General features: G+C 42.2%; 1 protein-coding gene across 2 annotated transcripts in view; it reads right to left on the bottom strand.

The window, feature by feature from the left end:
* The window catches only part of LOC309712220 (synaptosomal-associated protein 25-B), a 42,124-nt gene extending 31,632 nt beyond the window's left edge, over nucleotides 1–10,492 (bottom strand). For both annotated transcript variants that reach the window (XM_082542869.1, XM_082542868.1), the window contains exon 1: nucleotides 10,383–10,492. The gene's annotated coding sequence lies outside the window, so the exon portion shown is untranslated. The remainder of the gene's footprint in view (nucleotides 1–10,382) is intronic.
* Nucleotides 10,493–15,898: the final 5,406 nt, after the last annotated feature.

Here is a 15,898-nt window from a genome sequence, read left to right as displayed (position 1 = left end):
CACCGTGGCAGCACTGAATCTGAGAGTCAAGAGAAACGAGGTCAGTCCATCAGTTTGTTGGCTGTATGTTTCTCACAGGCTTATAGAAGCACTAACCTAAACCTGAGATTTATATGTTTATTTATTGTATTTTTAGGATAGCTGCTGCACTTTTCCTTCTCTTTCATATGGGGGATTTTTCAGGTTACTTGGGTTGCTAGTGAAAATGAGCACTTCTGTTCCTATAATCTTCCTTTCTTTGCATAATTGCAATGAAATCTGGATGTGCAGTACTTAATGGCACTGAAATGAAGACTGTGGAGTCACTGGGTTTGTGGAAAGGTTGCAGTTCTGCCCAGCAAGAAAAGATTTCTCACACCTTTTGTTCTCATTACTGCAGAAATCTCTGGTAGTGCACCAGAAGCGCTGAGGGTACCAGAGGTGACATTAGTAATTATGAATAAAGGCAGAAAACAAATCTCTATTGGGATGACATTTAACACCCTCCTGTTCACTCAATCCCTCCTCTATTTGAACCAAACCTGACTTTTTGTATTGTTTCACTTCAGTGCCTCTGGAGCTTCTGCACAGCAGTAGATAAATGAGACTGCAACAAAAAGCTTCATAACACTGACAAAAGTCAGTTTTTATAAAACAGGCATGCGACCAGTTTTTCCTTGTCATTTTCTGTCCTAATAATAATTTGCAGAAACACATCACACAAAAGAAAATGTGTGGGAGAAGGTTAACACTTCTCTAGACCGAGAACCCAAGAAACTGAAAAAAAAAAACCCACATGTGATGAACAGGACCAAGGACAAGAAGGCGAGCAGCAGTGGAGCAGATACTGCTGCGTTTGTGTGTTAAGGGTGGGACGAAGCAACATCCACCACTTCAAAGCATAACTATGTTTCATTATTTATTGGATGGAGCCAGGTCAATAATGCAACAGCAGTGTGCTACACACATATACTGTGTGTTTACAGGTGCTTTTGCACTCTTTTCCAATCCTAACCTGCTGACACATCATATGTGCAACATGTGAACATCTGGATAAGAAAGATAAGATGCAGAAACACTCATGTAAATACTACTTTTGATTTTAAGCCAAACAAACCTAACGAAGGAGGGACTGAAAAGTTCATCTCCTGATTGCCACTTTGCAGGTTTACACCTCTTACCTGCTGAAACTCAAATGCAGGTATGTCTTTGCAGCAAACAACATTATAATGTATATGCTTTAATGATAGGCATTGGCAGTTAATGTGTTATATCATTTAGTTTTTATAATGTGTGAAATTCTTTGACTACATTATGCCAAGTCATCCTTGACCTGAAAGATCCTGGAGGTAAAGTAAATAAATACTGTTTACATATGCAGGTGAGCTATTTTTTAGTCAATAAAATATTAGTTAATAACGTTTTTATTGTTGTGCATTGCAAAGCCGTGACATCAGAATCCATGCAGTGGAGGTTTCTCTCCCTCTTCATATAGCTGACTTATTTTGTGTGAATTCCTGAGATGTGACTTCTCTCCAGTTCCTGCCAGTTCCTTTGTTCACATACCTGACATGCATCAACTGATCACCAACGGGCAGTATATGAACCCCAGCTCTTCAACCCTGGACAGTGTTTAGGGAATAAGTTCCTCTCTAGGCTTGCAGTTCTTGTTGTGACCTCTGATGCCCTCAACTCTCTTCTCCAGATTTTCCACCTGCACCTTCCGTGTCTGTTATAGATCCCAGAGGCAAACTACTTGCTCCGCTTCCTCTGTAGTTCAATAAATCAGTGGTTTTTAAAGGTTTTTTTCTCACATGCCCAATATAAGAATCCCAAAAAGCTTGTCTCATTTAAAAAAAAATACATTTTTAACAAAGATCTAGTTTTACATCTCGTCTGCTGTTGCTCAGCGCAGTACTAGTGGGGTTCACAGTTTGAGAAACACGGCATGTTTCCTGTTTTGTGGGTTTCAGTGTTCGGACTCAAGAATAATAAAACTGTAGGGGTTCTAAATCCTGTGCAGGCCTATTTGTTTTTAAAAAAAATTTAGGAAATTGGAAAGAGAAATCAATAAACTAATCACTAAATATAAAATCTCAATGTCTATCAAGATCAACATCCATCCTACGCACGGAAAGCTGCGTAACCCTGCAAGGATACTTTTCCATCTTGCGTCAGACAGACTGCTGTTAAGATGAAAAGGCTGATACCTTTCCATTTCACACACACACACTCACAAACACACTCATGCTCAGATACACTTGCATCCATCCCCCGTATGTACTAATGGCTTTTCAAGTTGATTTTCTCTTGGCTGGGCAAAGCTAAAAGTAACTGTAGTGACTCAGGAGCTAAAGTGACCACTGACACTTGATTTATTACATTATCCATTCTCAGACAACCTTTGTATTACATCAGATAAATCCACACGATAGTGAAGGATCAGGATTTTTACAGTATCACCTGACCCAAACTGATCTGTTGGATAATTTGAAGCTTATGCAGAAACAATGTGTCTGTTATATCGGTACAGACAACAACAAAAAAAATTGCAGAATTCCAGTCATAAAAACCACTCCTGCATAAACACTGTACCACCATGTTGACCTATAAACAATAAATACACGTGCCAAGATGTGACCTGGACAGAGAGCATGATGAGAGCCTGAGGGCTAAACCATTCAGACAGTTCACCCACCCGTTTACGCCTGACTGCTGCTGCTGCATACATGGGCCAACATCAAAACATGCACAAATGCACAGACCGAGCAGCAGCGGCAGCAGCAACCTCTGGGGCTGAAAAACAAAGCCAAAAGAGTTCCTCTGCTGGTTGCTCGAGGCTGTCTCCAAATGTGAGTAAAACCATAGACTCCTTTGGTAAAATATGCAACCTTACTGCAGAAATAAGCATGTTTACAACCTGCTACAAAAAGAGTTTGGGTCTCTATAGCTAATTTCTGCACAGGGGTGAATTTTTATACAAGTGCCTTGACTATTCGAGTGTGAGTGTAGATGTAGATATTAGTCAAAGTCCTTAGGCATAAACAAAAGCGCTGTAGTACTACTTATAGTAGAAAGCGCTTTAGTGCTCAAATTGAGTAGAAAGACACAGCGCTTTGTGACTACCTGTCTATGAAAAGCGCTTAATAAATAAACTTTACTTACTTACTTACTTACTTATAAGCACCAGTCCAATGGTCTGCTGGCCAGATATCTGCAGAATTATTGAATTCATAGTGGTGTAAAGCACACCCACTCTGGAGTAGTGGAAACACATTCTGCATACTGATAAATAACACCCCTCTACGTGGCAGTTTGATGGATGAGTCTGGGTTTGACAAAAGCTAGAAACATTACCTTCATGACTTCACTGTCCCAGCTGTGACGTTTGGTGGAGGAGGGATAATGGTTTGGGGATGCATTTGGGGGGCTCACCTTGGCTCCTTAGTTCCAGTGAATAGAAATCTTAATGTTTCAGCTTAACAAGATATTTTGAACAGTTCTGTGCTTCTAACTTTGTGGGAAAAGTTAGGAGACACTGGAAAATCCACTGGAAAGTCCTCCAAGAAATGTGAATTTAAGATCGGGGCTTGCAACCTTGCCTCCCTCTTCCCGCTCCTCCACAACCACCCACACATGCAGGGCCTTGGAGTGGGGGTATGTCACCAGGGTGCAGAGGAGGCTACCCCCCCCCCCCCCCCCCCCTGTCCCCTTCTGGCTGCCTCTGCCTCAATTTTATCCCACAACTTAGACATTCACATTATTCACACTCTCATTACACATACATAAAGGATCTTGGGGGTGGGCACAATCACGGAGTCCAATTTACCATCAGGGTGTACACCTCACCCCTGACGTCGTTGCCCACCTCTCAATTTTAAATACACTTAGTCATTGAGGGCTAGCAGGAGGGACTATGCGCTTACCTGCTGCTCCATGGCAGGTAGCTCCATGCCCTCCTGGGTTTTAATTGCACCTTAGAACACATATGCATCAACACTACAATGAGCGGGTGGAGGGAGGTTTGGAGTCTTCTCCCACCCCCATTCTCTGCGGCCTGCTGGAGCGGGGGGGCTAGGAGGAGGAGTTGGCCGTCCGACTGCGGTCTGGGGTGTGGGGCCTCCCTGCTGCTGCGGAGTCGGGGTGGTCTGCCTCCCCCCACCGCAGGGAAAAGGGAAACACCACCTGGGTCTGGGTGCAATTCCCCCCTCCAGGGGCAAGGGTACCTAGACCCGGTTTGTAGAGTACGCTTGGGGAGTGTGATTGTGTGTACAGCGTCTCTTTATGTCTGTCTCCACGTTGGTTGAGTGTGGAGTGAGTGCATATGAGAGCATGAGGGTGGGAATGGATGTTTGTGTCTGTGTGTGCCTGTATGTCTGTGTCTATATGTCAGGTTGGGTATCAGACGCCACCTCTCTGGGGACACCTCAGGTCCTCCAAGGTTTGGAGGCCTATCTCCACCCACCACCACTTCCCCTGCCGGTGGCGGACTCCCTCAGGTGTCGGTGTGTTGGTGGTTCTTTGTGTCTGGGGGTGGGCGTCCGGGTACACACCGGCTCACTCCTTGGCGGCCGCTTGTCGGGGCCTGGGGCCTGGGGCTCGCTCGGGCCCCTTTGGAGGTGGGGTGCCCCCGGCCTCTCGGCCTGGGGCTCGGTCACTCAGGCGCAGCTGGGGGCCGGCGGAGCTCACGGGCGCGTCACTGCAACTCCCCCTGACTTCTGCTCCGCGGCTGCTGGGCGAGCCCTCATCTGGGACTCTCCTCAGCTTTTACTGGGACAGTGGCGCGGCTGCCCCTCTGTTGGTCTTCCATGGTCTCTTGTGTTCTGGGGGCCTCTGGATGTCTGGAGTTTTGATCTCCTCCATACCCACTTCACACCCTGGAGGACGGGGCTGTGGCCCCCCCACACTCCCTAGCAGATCATTACATGGAGAAACCTTTGGAATGCAAGCATGCTGATCCACACAGGTATGCACACATGGGTATTCACAGACGCGGACTAAAGCTTTCTTGGCTGCTGCCTCAAAGCACACTGTGCGCTGTCTATCTTGCGTGCTGCACAATATCGTTTATTATTTAGTAAATATTGATATCTATGACTAGCTAGTTTATTGTGATGGTGCTTTGTTTTCTCTATTATTATGTTGCTCTTTGTTGTTTGCTGTCTCCTCTGTTTGTTTGTTTTTTTTGTTTGTTTTTTTTTTTTTTTCTCCATACAGGTGACCCAGGAGTTCTTTTTTTTTTTTTTCTCTCTCTTCCCCCCCCTTCTCACCGTCTCTTCTCCCCTTTGGTTTTCTTTCTTTCTCTCCCCCTCTTTCTCTCATTCATTCCCCCTGTCCTATTTATTAAAAAAAAAAAAAAAAAAATGACAAAGGATGAACTGAAGCTCTGCCATCACGTAATGTCGCATACTGCTGTTTCTGATGTCATTTATAAAAAAAAAAAAAAAAAAAAAAAAAAAAAGATCGGGGCTTACAAAAGCTCCTGTAGATGTAATGTCAAGGTGGCCCAAAGCAAGGCTTCTAAAAATTAAAGAAATTATGACTTTTAAATTAAAAGGACTCAAAAAAGCAGGATGAATGTCAGTTACTGAGAGAACAGCTTTATAATCAAGCCTCCTGACAACCATCCAGGTTGACCATAGTGGTGGAGTGTGAATGGAACAAGCTGGTGTCCTGCCCAAAGCAACGCCCGCAGTGACAATATGGCTATAAAGAATTAACACATTCCCTGTGGAGAGGCAGGATAGACACACAGAGAGAAATCTGCCGTGGAAAATCATTGAGGAAAAGCATAGGAAAATATTAAGACTTGTTATTTTTTTAAAAAGCCACCAAAATGGCTTCATTTCTTATATTTTCCATTTATGCTTCAAAATCAAAGGGATTTATATATTTCTAGATAAACTGTACTGTAACGTGATGACTTCCCAGCCAAACATCAATGACATAAGAGGCAAATGGTCGACCACCTGGCAACAAGCATACAAAAATGCACCTTTTAAGATGCCAGGCTCTGATTTTGACACCTTTAGGAAAGCCAAAACATATGGAGGGGGCAGGTTCCCAGCATTCAGCCATTTTTGTCTCAGCTGAGCAGGGATGATGGAGCAGATTGCAATTCTGATATTTCCTCGTTATATAATCCAAAGTAGAGACAGACAGGCAGAAAACTGCGGTTCAGATTAACAGAGAAGCAGACTTATGGAAAGACAGACATGAGGAGGCGGAGTAGCTGATCAGAAAGAAAGTACACATTAAACTTTACATTAACACAGCCGGTTAAACTACTTTGCACAATTAAAGACACATTATTCCAGTAAAACCTTCCACATATTAAGAATAATATATAAAGCATCTACCACGCTCTCCAATTTTATGGCCTTTTAACTTTTACGGAGCGTCACAGTATTGCCAATAAAGTCGGCAGACAGAACAATGCGCAGGCAGGCAAACGTGGCAGTGTCGGACATGCAAGAAATTCAAAGCAATCATCTGTGGCCTCCAGGGATAATCACTGCAAAGCCCCACTGTCCCATTCACTGAGGATAAAACCCACTGGATTAATCTGCAGGCCTACAGAACACACACACACACACTTACATAACACACAGACCACTCTTCCTCTCTTTTGCATGCTTTTCTTTCACTTTGACATTCACAGCCTCTCTCTCACTTCTGCTCTCACAAACACACACAAAACCTAGAGCACACACACACACATGCGCACACAATCTCCTCTCCTCCATTTCTTCTCTACATGTATACATTCAAATGGACACCTGTCAGTATACGTCTCTGTGCGCACTCATTTAGACATGCAGATTGTTGACAGGCACATATAGAGCTGTATATATTAGGTAAAAACACACTCTTCTGTTTGTACGTGTGACAAATGGGGGAAAAGGATGTAAAAACAGCATGGTTCTCCTCCTGCGTGGACAACAGGATTAGAGTTATCACATGCTTGTGCTAACAACAAAAACATAAACGTCCTTAAAAGATAATCGCGGCTTCTTTGCAAAAGGATTTGTACTTTTGGTGTTGCACCGACTTTAACCTTGCTGTAAGGGTAAAACTGAAGCCATCAAAGGAATCGAGTTACTGCAAGTCGATAACGCCATTGTGATCAATAAGAAGGATCATATCACCATTTTGAATGTTTTATAAATGATAATTTGATGAAGCACCAGGATCAAAATACAGAACAAACAACATTAAGTATTTCTTTGTCTATCCTTGATGTCTAACACATGCATAAACTGCATCTCTTATTTAGATATTTGCAAAAATGTAAGAGTTTTAATATGTATTTTAACATTTTTACATCCATATTTACTTGTGAAAAGACATGTTTTTTTACTGAAACAGATCCACCCATTTCATCGAACATACTGTGATTGGAGGTAAAAGACAAAGGTGCCTTTAAGTTACATTAAGTTGGCCAGCCATGAAACAAAGTGTTAAAGAAATGTGCAATAATCTTTAGATATGAAATCTCGTGTTCCGCATTTAGCATTTCAAGTTCTAAACCAGTAATTGCTCTTTGTTGGTGCTACTGCTGCTGGATTCTTTAAAATTAGAAGTGCACAGATTTTGAAATTCTGCATTTACATTTGCCAAGACCAATTTTTTGCTTGTTTGCTTTGTGTTTGTTGTTATTTTGTGTCCTACCTTAGTTATAATGAGTGGATATTTGAGTTACGGTTGTCTTCCTGTCATCTCAAAATCATCTTCCTATTCTCCTTTGAGCACTGGGATTTTCACCCAGTAAAGTGTGATTATCTGATTTGATGAGGGCAGTTGAACAGGTGTCCCCAACAAACTGGTGAGTGTATATCAGTCTATTTCATCTGTAAATTGTTTTGTATGGTGAAAAGAACTTAAACTGATAAAAACTCACCCTGTTAAAGCTAAACTCTGTAAGCAGCACTCATTCTGACTGACTCAGCTTTAAAAATTAACCCTGCGGGTGCAATCAAAATATACTGGAGGGCTTCTTAAAACATCTGCCCCTCTCAGCCCTAGATTGATAAATGATGTGCTGCCCAAACTAGTTTAAAGAGTGCATGTGTTTATAAAAACCTCACAGGGTAAAATAAAAAAGGGAAGTCACTGCCAGAAGAAGATCCCCGCACTCATTTTATTGCTCAAAGTTAATAAGTGAGATTGTGATCTGGGCGCATAATCACTCGGGTTTGTCTATCATGTGGCAATTTCACAGACGATTGCACTGAAATTTAACAGGAAGGCGTAAAGAGCAAAATGAATAAATAGCAAGGGGAGTACATTTAAGTATCGAATGAAGAGGAAGGAGAGGAAAAGTTTGCTACGCTGTTTGTGGCATGTGTGCGTGTTTGACAGATGTAGCGGGAGACTGGTGGTAATTTCTCACCTCTTTGTGGGCAGGGTGACAGAGTGGTGAGTTATAGGTGCTGTGGGGGAGGATGGGGGATTGATCATGGTGGGGGGCAGGTATGTGCTAATGAAAGCAGGAAGCACTTTCTCACCAGGAAGCTAATTATTTGAGCACCCTGGGTTCATGTTAATCATAACATTTCGGCTCCAGGAAAAGCAAACAGCTGCAATTAACATTTCATCAACCAAACCAGTTACACTTGGTTCACTGTACACCAGCTTTCAGCAAAATCAGGACACAACTGTAGGACACATTTAAGATTTCTTAAGGTGAAAAAAACAAAACAAAAGTAAGTTTAATAAACTGAAGAAGAGCAGAATATGTCCAACAATAATCCAGTACAAGGAAAAACCAAAACTCAGTGGAATAACTCCAGAAAATAAACCAGGAATCCTACAGGAGCAGACCATAAAGAGAGAAAGTGAAGCAAGTGAAGCAAAGCAACCAGAGACACAAGAAAACATATTATCAAACTAAAACAGGAAGTAAGGGAGGAAAAAATAGACAAGAAAACACAGGAAGTCCTAGGAAAACATTATTAATTAAATTTAACAAATTGTTAGAAGTAAAGTTCACCTGTTGCAGCTGAGATTGATATTTTTTTTACATGCTGGATGCATTTGCACTCCATAATTTAAAGCAGCAGCAAAACCAAAATACAACATAGGACATAGAATTGACTGGAAGTTGGATATGTTTCAATTAGTCCATGTTGGGTGTGCTGCAGTCATTTCCTGCCCTAATTGAAATATCCACCTGTTTACATCGAGTTACAAACAACACCAGGCTGCCAAAAAAAGACAACACACACACACACACACACACACACACACACACACACACACACACACACACACACACACGTGTTGATCTGCTTAAGAGTCGGCCTGAGCTCTTTGTCCTCTCTGACATTAACACAGGTGCACATGCAGGAAGGGGAGAAAGACTGGAGCAGTTTCTACTTTAACTTGAGTTAAATTCATAATCAAAATTCATAACAAAATTCAACCTTAATGTCGCAACTGCGCAGCTTCAGTCATAGGAGTGACTATTGTACACGTTTTCTCAGACAGGGCCTTAAAAACTAGCATCTTAAAATAATTATTTCAAATGCTTATATGCTGACCTCTGATCTTTTTTTTCTGCTTCTGTTTTTCTTGCACCTGACGCTCCTAACCGAACATCCATCTTTCCCTCATGAAAATGATCTGTTACCATTAACGGCTCCCTGTTCACTGTGTCTGTACGGTCCTCTGGAAAAAGGAAGTGAAGGAAAGGTGAAAAGTCAGACCTCTGGATTAAAACAGATCTGAACCACAAACAGCCTGGCCATTTTATAAAAACAATAAGTGTGATAACGAATGCTGTCTCACTTGTTTCCAGAGCGCAGAAACTAGATTCAGGTATTTTTCACGACTTACTGCTTCAGTTTGCCTCGTTTCACGAATAGATTAACTTCAGATTTTCATTTTTGGGGGGGCACTTTGAGAACAAACGTTTCGCTTTGTGCGTAAAGTGTTTTTCAGCGTGTTTCAGACTCGGGAGCTGTCCAAGGTCCTGAACCTGCACACGGCTTTTCTGTTCAATGGCCAGCTACACCTACAAGCTTTCAGAAACATGAAAAACAAGATTACACAGTCTGTGTTATCCTGTTGTTTAATCCTTACATAAAACAACCACTCTTCCCCTGTGACAGAAAACAGGAAACAGCCAAAAGTTCAAACAATTCAGCACAGAGTCGCTACAAACACAACAGAAACACCTCAGCAACATGGTCCTCGTTTCCCCTCAGATATCATCACCTCACAAACAAAAAGTAACCTAGCAAATATGACGCGTTCTTACAGCTGAGAACTCTGTCACGTCCTGGGACGTATAAACTGCTAAAACCTGAAATCTGGAGAATCATTCAAACTTTAATTATCGCTCTTCTTTTGATTATTCTGTGGGTCAAAATGAGAGGATTAAAAAATCGAATTAAACCGACCTGGTTAAGTTTCTTCGGCTCTTTCTCTTCTTTTTCTTTTGCTGTATGTTTGTACAGGGTGAAGATGTCTGTCCGTCCAGCCGCTCCGTTCAACGGGACTGTCCCCGCCCCCCAACCCCCACGCCCTCCGCTGGATCAGCACCGCCCTCCCCCTTAACTGCCATAGCAAGCGTTAATCTCCGCAGGTCTACTCATCAAACACTTCCTGTTAATGATTCACAAAATAAAACCTGTGAAGGAACTGTGTAGTTACTTTAAGTGAAAACTGTGTATAACGTGACTGGTGTTTGGTCATTAGGAGGTGCATACACAGGAAGTGGTGCTGAAAAAAACTTCCGACATCCCAAGAAATCCAGGACTATTTTTAAAGGTGGCAAAGCAACAACACTACAAGTCGGAAATGTCGAAATATACATGTCATACATAGATTATAGCACAGGGTAAAGCCACGAAATGCTTTACTCCTGTTATTGGAAGGAAATATAAGTGAATAATACACATTTCCCTAACATTTGTGAAAGATCCCCGGTTTGATTACATGGGAAGACACAAATTCCTTGAGAGTTGCATTAAGAAGGACGTAAGGCATTAGGCACAGGCCAACCAGGCAGTGCTACCTGCTCTCCTATTAGATAAAATATAAGATATATAGCAACACAGCTACTTCTGACAACAATAATAATAATACTAGGTTTGGTTTTAATTTGACAGTCATGCCACCTGTTTTCCTGTCTCATTGACGCCTCTCACAAAATGGCCGCGCCCTCTGACGTCAGCGGTAACGGATAAAAAGGTAGGTCAGCTGCGCGCTGCCCAAAGCCATGTTGGCTGCAAGCTGCTGTCTTTCTGCATTGATATCAGGCAGAGCTGCAGGCTGATCTGCGCAAACTGCAGATTATTGTCTGTGATCTAAAGTCACGGTGCTTTAGTCCGACTGTTTACTACTTAGAAAGCAGAGTAACTGACAAAGAAAACTTTTTACTGAAGGAACTCAAATGAAAACAATAATAAATGTGAGAAAGAAAAATCTGACAAATCTGACTTTTTTCAGTGCAGGTGATTAATGCGATTTGAGGGATAGATAAGAGAGCATTCAAAGAAAATGTTATTTATTTATAGAATATTTCTGACATAAATCCAAAAGCGTGTAGTTCAAGTTCTTTTCTATTCTTTTTTTAATTGGTATACAGAAAGATTTTCATGGTTACAAGTATGATGATTTTCTTTCCTTCCCTAAATATTTTTTTAATAACCTTACATCCCCTTACATGCAATACATTTCCCATCTCCACTGACCATACTTCCTGTCACAAGCATATCTATCCATGTGTGTTTATATGCACACAGAGCCCAAAAAGCCTCTTGAGATTGTCCTCTGTGTGCTCAGCTGTTTGCCCCTGGAGTCCTTGACTTTACATAATCACACAAAATGCTAAAATGCTTGAAAAGACATGGTGCAGGGGCAACACGTCTTCTTTACTAAAAAGGTCTTTTTAGCTGGAGAAATTGCAGAAATTAGAAGCTTGTTGTTCCTTTTTTAAGATGAAAATTTGCGTGTGTGCACTCTCTTTTTGACAGCTTTTATTTATTGTACTTTAACGGATACGTGGCCTTAGATGACTCACATCTGCAGACGCAAACAGCATACATGCAAGACAAACATTAAGCAGGTAAAAGATGAGAGCCATGGTGCCTTGATTATTTCTGCGACTGTGGAGAGATAACACAGGAGAGGTCCTAATGAGCTGGGGAAAGGAGTGTAAGGTAAAGGCTTAGCAGTGATCAGATCATATCATCTTTCTCCTTGTCAATTCCCACACTGTCAAAAAAAAAAACGCATTAAAAAAAATTATGTCACTACGCTTTTCCAAGTGTCCTTTGAGCCAATCAGCCCTTAGGTTCTTTTTCTTTAAATTTGTTGTTTTGTCAAGTAAGTCCTTACTGTGCTCCATCAGCAGCATGTGGTGATCCTACACTAGTCCTTGTCTTCTCTCCTAGTTTAATGGATTAATGTCCTTATCGCTCTACTGTCTTCTTCCTCATTATTTACTATTAAAACACTAAAACATTCTCCAGAAATCCAGTTGACCCTCGAGGCCTGAAAGCAGCTGATTAGCAGCAGAATGGATCTATGCAGGTGATGGATTGGCTTTCCTCCCTCCCAGTTGATGATCCAATAGCAATAAAGTCAAGAACCCAATAACACTGTGACACCGTGTTGCCACTGATTGAAGCAGTCCTCCTCGAGTGTTTGAAAATGGCTCAGAGTGCAAATTTATGCATAGCACAGAACATCCAGCAAAGAGACATTTCCAAGTGATTACTCTGATGTGTGACAGTTGGGAACTGGCAACTGGCTGTGTCAATTGAATGCATATAATCTGATAAGTATTTAGCTATCATTTACAAAACAGTGACAGGATTCCTGCTGCATAATGTGTTAAGTACTACACGTGTGGTATTGGGACATTTGAATACTGCACTGCACTATTGTTAATCATAAAACCCATGCAGCTACAAAGATATCAACTCATTTTCAGGGTGTATAGTAATCTACACGTGTACCTGAAACTGACCGGCTGAATTTAATGAAACTCAGAGGTGGAGGAGAGGCAAAGGGACAGGTCATTAACTTTTGGATCAGGTCTGAATCCCTTTGTTTATGTGCTATTGTTATGGGGGTTTTTTGTTGTCTTTTCTACCTTTTCGCTTTGAATTACAAACATACTATACTGTGTTGCAACAGTGAACCATGAATTATGCCTAATAGACCTAGAACAAGATTCCAAGTTATCCTCAGGCACATGCTGTTTGACAGCTGAGCAACCACAGCAAACAAGCCGGCTGTGGACAAACATTCTGCTATCAGTGATATTTGGACAATGTTTGTCGCTGGCTTATCAAATACTACAGTCCTGGTACTGATCTCTGTGCAGAAGAACAGATGTTATCTTTGGGAGGAAAGAGCAGTTTTTATTTCACCTAAATCAGCTTCAAATGGAAGTTGGGAACAACTGTAGTTCAGGAGGTAGAGCAGGTAGTCTACTGAGGCTAACCCTAACACCCCACCAACCACCACCTTGGACATAAATGATTGAAATCCTCAGTATCTGTCATTGATGAAGGAAATTGTACAAGTATGACAACCAGATACATTAAAAATGCCAGTATATAATATACAGTGGGGCAAAAAAGTATTTAGTCAGCCACCGATTGTGCAAGTTCCCCCACTTAAAATGATTACAGAGGTCAGTAATTTGCACCAGAGGTACACTTCAACTGTGAGAGACAGAATGTGAAAAAAAAATCCATGAATCCACATGGTAGGATTTGTAAAGAATTTATTCGTAAATTAGGGTGGAAAATAAGTATTTGGTCACCTCAAACAAGGAAAATCTCTGGCTCTCACAGACCTGTAACGTCTTCTGTAAGAAGCTTTTCTGTCCCCCACTCGTTACCTGTATGAATGGCACCTGTTTGAACTCATCATCTGTATAAAAGACACCTGTCCACAGCCTCAAAGAGTCAGACTCCAAACTCCGCCATGGCCAAGACCAAAGAGCTTTCGAAGGACACCAGGAAAAGTATTGTAGACCTGCACCAGACTGGGAAGAGTGAATCTACAATAGGCAAGCAGCTTGGTGTGAAAAAAATCAACTGTGGGAGCAATCATCAGAAAATGGAAGACATACAAGACCACTGATAATCTCCCTCGATCTGGGGCTCCACGCAAGATCTCATCCCGTGGGGTCAAAATGATCATGAGAACGGTGAGCAAAGATCCCAGAACCACACGGGGGGACCTGGTGAATGACCTGCAGAGAGCTGGGACCAAAGTAACAAAGGTCACCATCAGTAACACACTACAACGGCAGGGAATCAAATCCCGCAGTGCCAGACGTGTTCCGCTGCTGAAGCCAGTGCATGTCCAGGCCCGTCTGAAGTTTGCCAGAGAGCACATGGATGATACAGCAGAGGATTGGGAGAATGTCATGTGGTCAGATGAAACCAAAGTAGAACTTTTTGGTATAAACTCAACTCGTCGTGTTTGGAGGAAGAAGAATACTGAGTTGCATCCTAAGAACACCATACCTACTGTGAAGCATGGGGGTGGAAACATCATGCTATGGAGCTGTTTTTCTGCCAAGGGGACAGGACGACTGATCCGTGTTAAGGACAGAATGAATGGGGCCATGTATCGTGAGATTTTGAGCCAAAACCTCCTTCCATCAGTGAGAACTTTGAAGATGAAACGAGGCTGGGTCTTCCAACATGACAATGATCCAAAACACACCGCCCGGGCAACAAAGGAGTGGCTCCGTAAGAAGCATTTGAAAGTCCTGGAGTGGCCTAGCCAGTCTCCAGACCTCAACCCCATAGAAAATCTGTGGCGGGAGTTGAAAGTCCGTGTTGCTCGGCGACAGCCCCAAAACATCACTGCTCTCGAGAAGATCTGCATGGAGGAATGGGCCAAAATACCAGCTACTGTGTGTGCAAACCTGGTAAAGACCTATAGTAAACGTTTGACCTCTGTTATTGCCAACAAAGGTTATGTTACAAAGTATTGAGTTGTATTTTTGTTATTGACCAAATACTTATTTTCCACCCTGATTTACGAATAAATTCTTTACAAATCCTACCATGTGGATTCATGGATTTTTTTTTTTCACATTCTGTCTCTCACAGTTGAAGTGTACCTCTGGTGCAAATTACTGACCTCTGTCATCATTTTAGGTGGGGGAACTTGCACAATCGGTGGCTGACTAAATACTTTTTTGCCCCACTGTAATGTGGGTTAAGAAAGTAGATAGTAGGTTTTTTCTTACTTCATGTGAACATACCACATCAGGCTCTGAAAACACCATCTGAGAAATCTTGACTTCTCACAACACCAGTCCATCTGCACAAGGATTCGCAATCTTTTTTGGGGGGGTTAATCCTCCTTTTAAATGTAGGTTTCCTTCAGATTCATCTGAGCTCACATGTTCAATTTGCACTGATGACTTTCTCGTCATGTGTTCCTGCAGTGCTGTGTTTATGTACAAATTCATGAGGCTTTGCTTTGCCTGTGTCTTTATGTGAGCATAAAGTATGGACGAGTGATATTTCCTATGTGCAGGCAGCTGAGATGGAATAGTCCCAGAGGGAGGGCAGAAAGCTGAAGCACCAGTCAGAGAGGATCATGGTATCACATCTGTCTGAACATGTCATCGATCCAGGTAATGGAGCTGCTCCGCTTTCCTCTCAACAACCCTCTGTTATTATGCAGCAGCTACAGATGGACTCATTGCAAAAAATGCAAACGATAAAGAAAATAAGAAATGAAAGGCGGGGTATGCTGCTAGCATGTTCAGCGGGGGATAGCTGGTATATCAGAGGAATAAATAAGGAAAATAAAAGTCTGACTCAGGAGTTAAGCAAAGCTCCCCTGGCATGCTTGGCTCGAGGCTAACTGGCACAAGACCTTCCTGTTGGCCGGATGTTTTTTATATCCCACATAATGGGGAGCCAAAGAG

This window comes from Aulonocara stuartgranti (genome assembly GCF_965226115.1).
Source record: "Aulonocara stuartgranti genome assembly, chromosome: 1".
NCBI classification, from domain to species: Eukaryota; Metazoa; Chordata; class Actinopteri; order Cichliformes; family Cichlidae; genus Aulonocara; species Aulonocara stuartgranti.
This window is presented reverse-complemented; position numbering and strand designations above follow the sequence as displayed.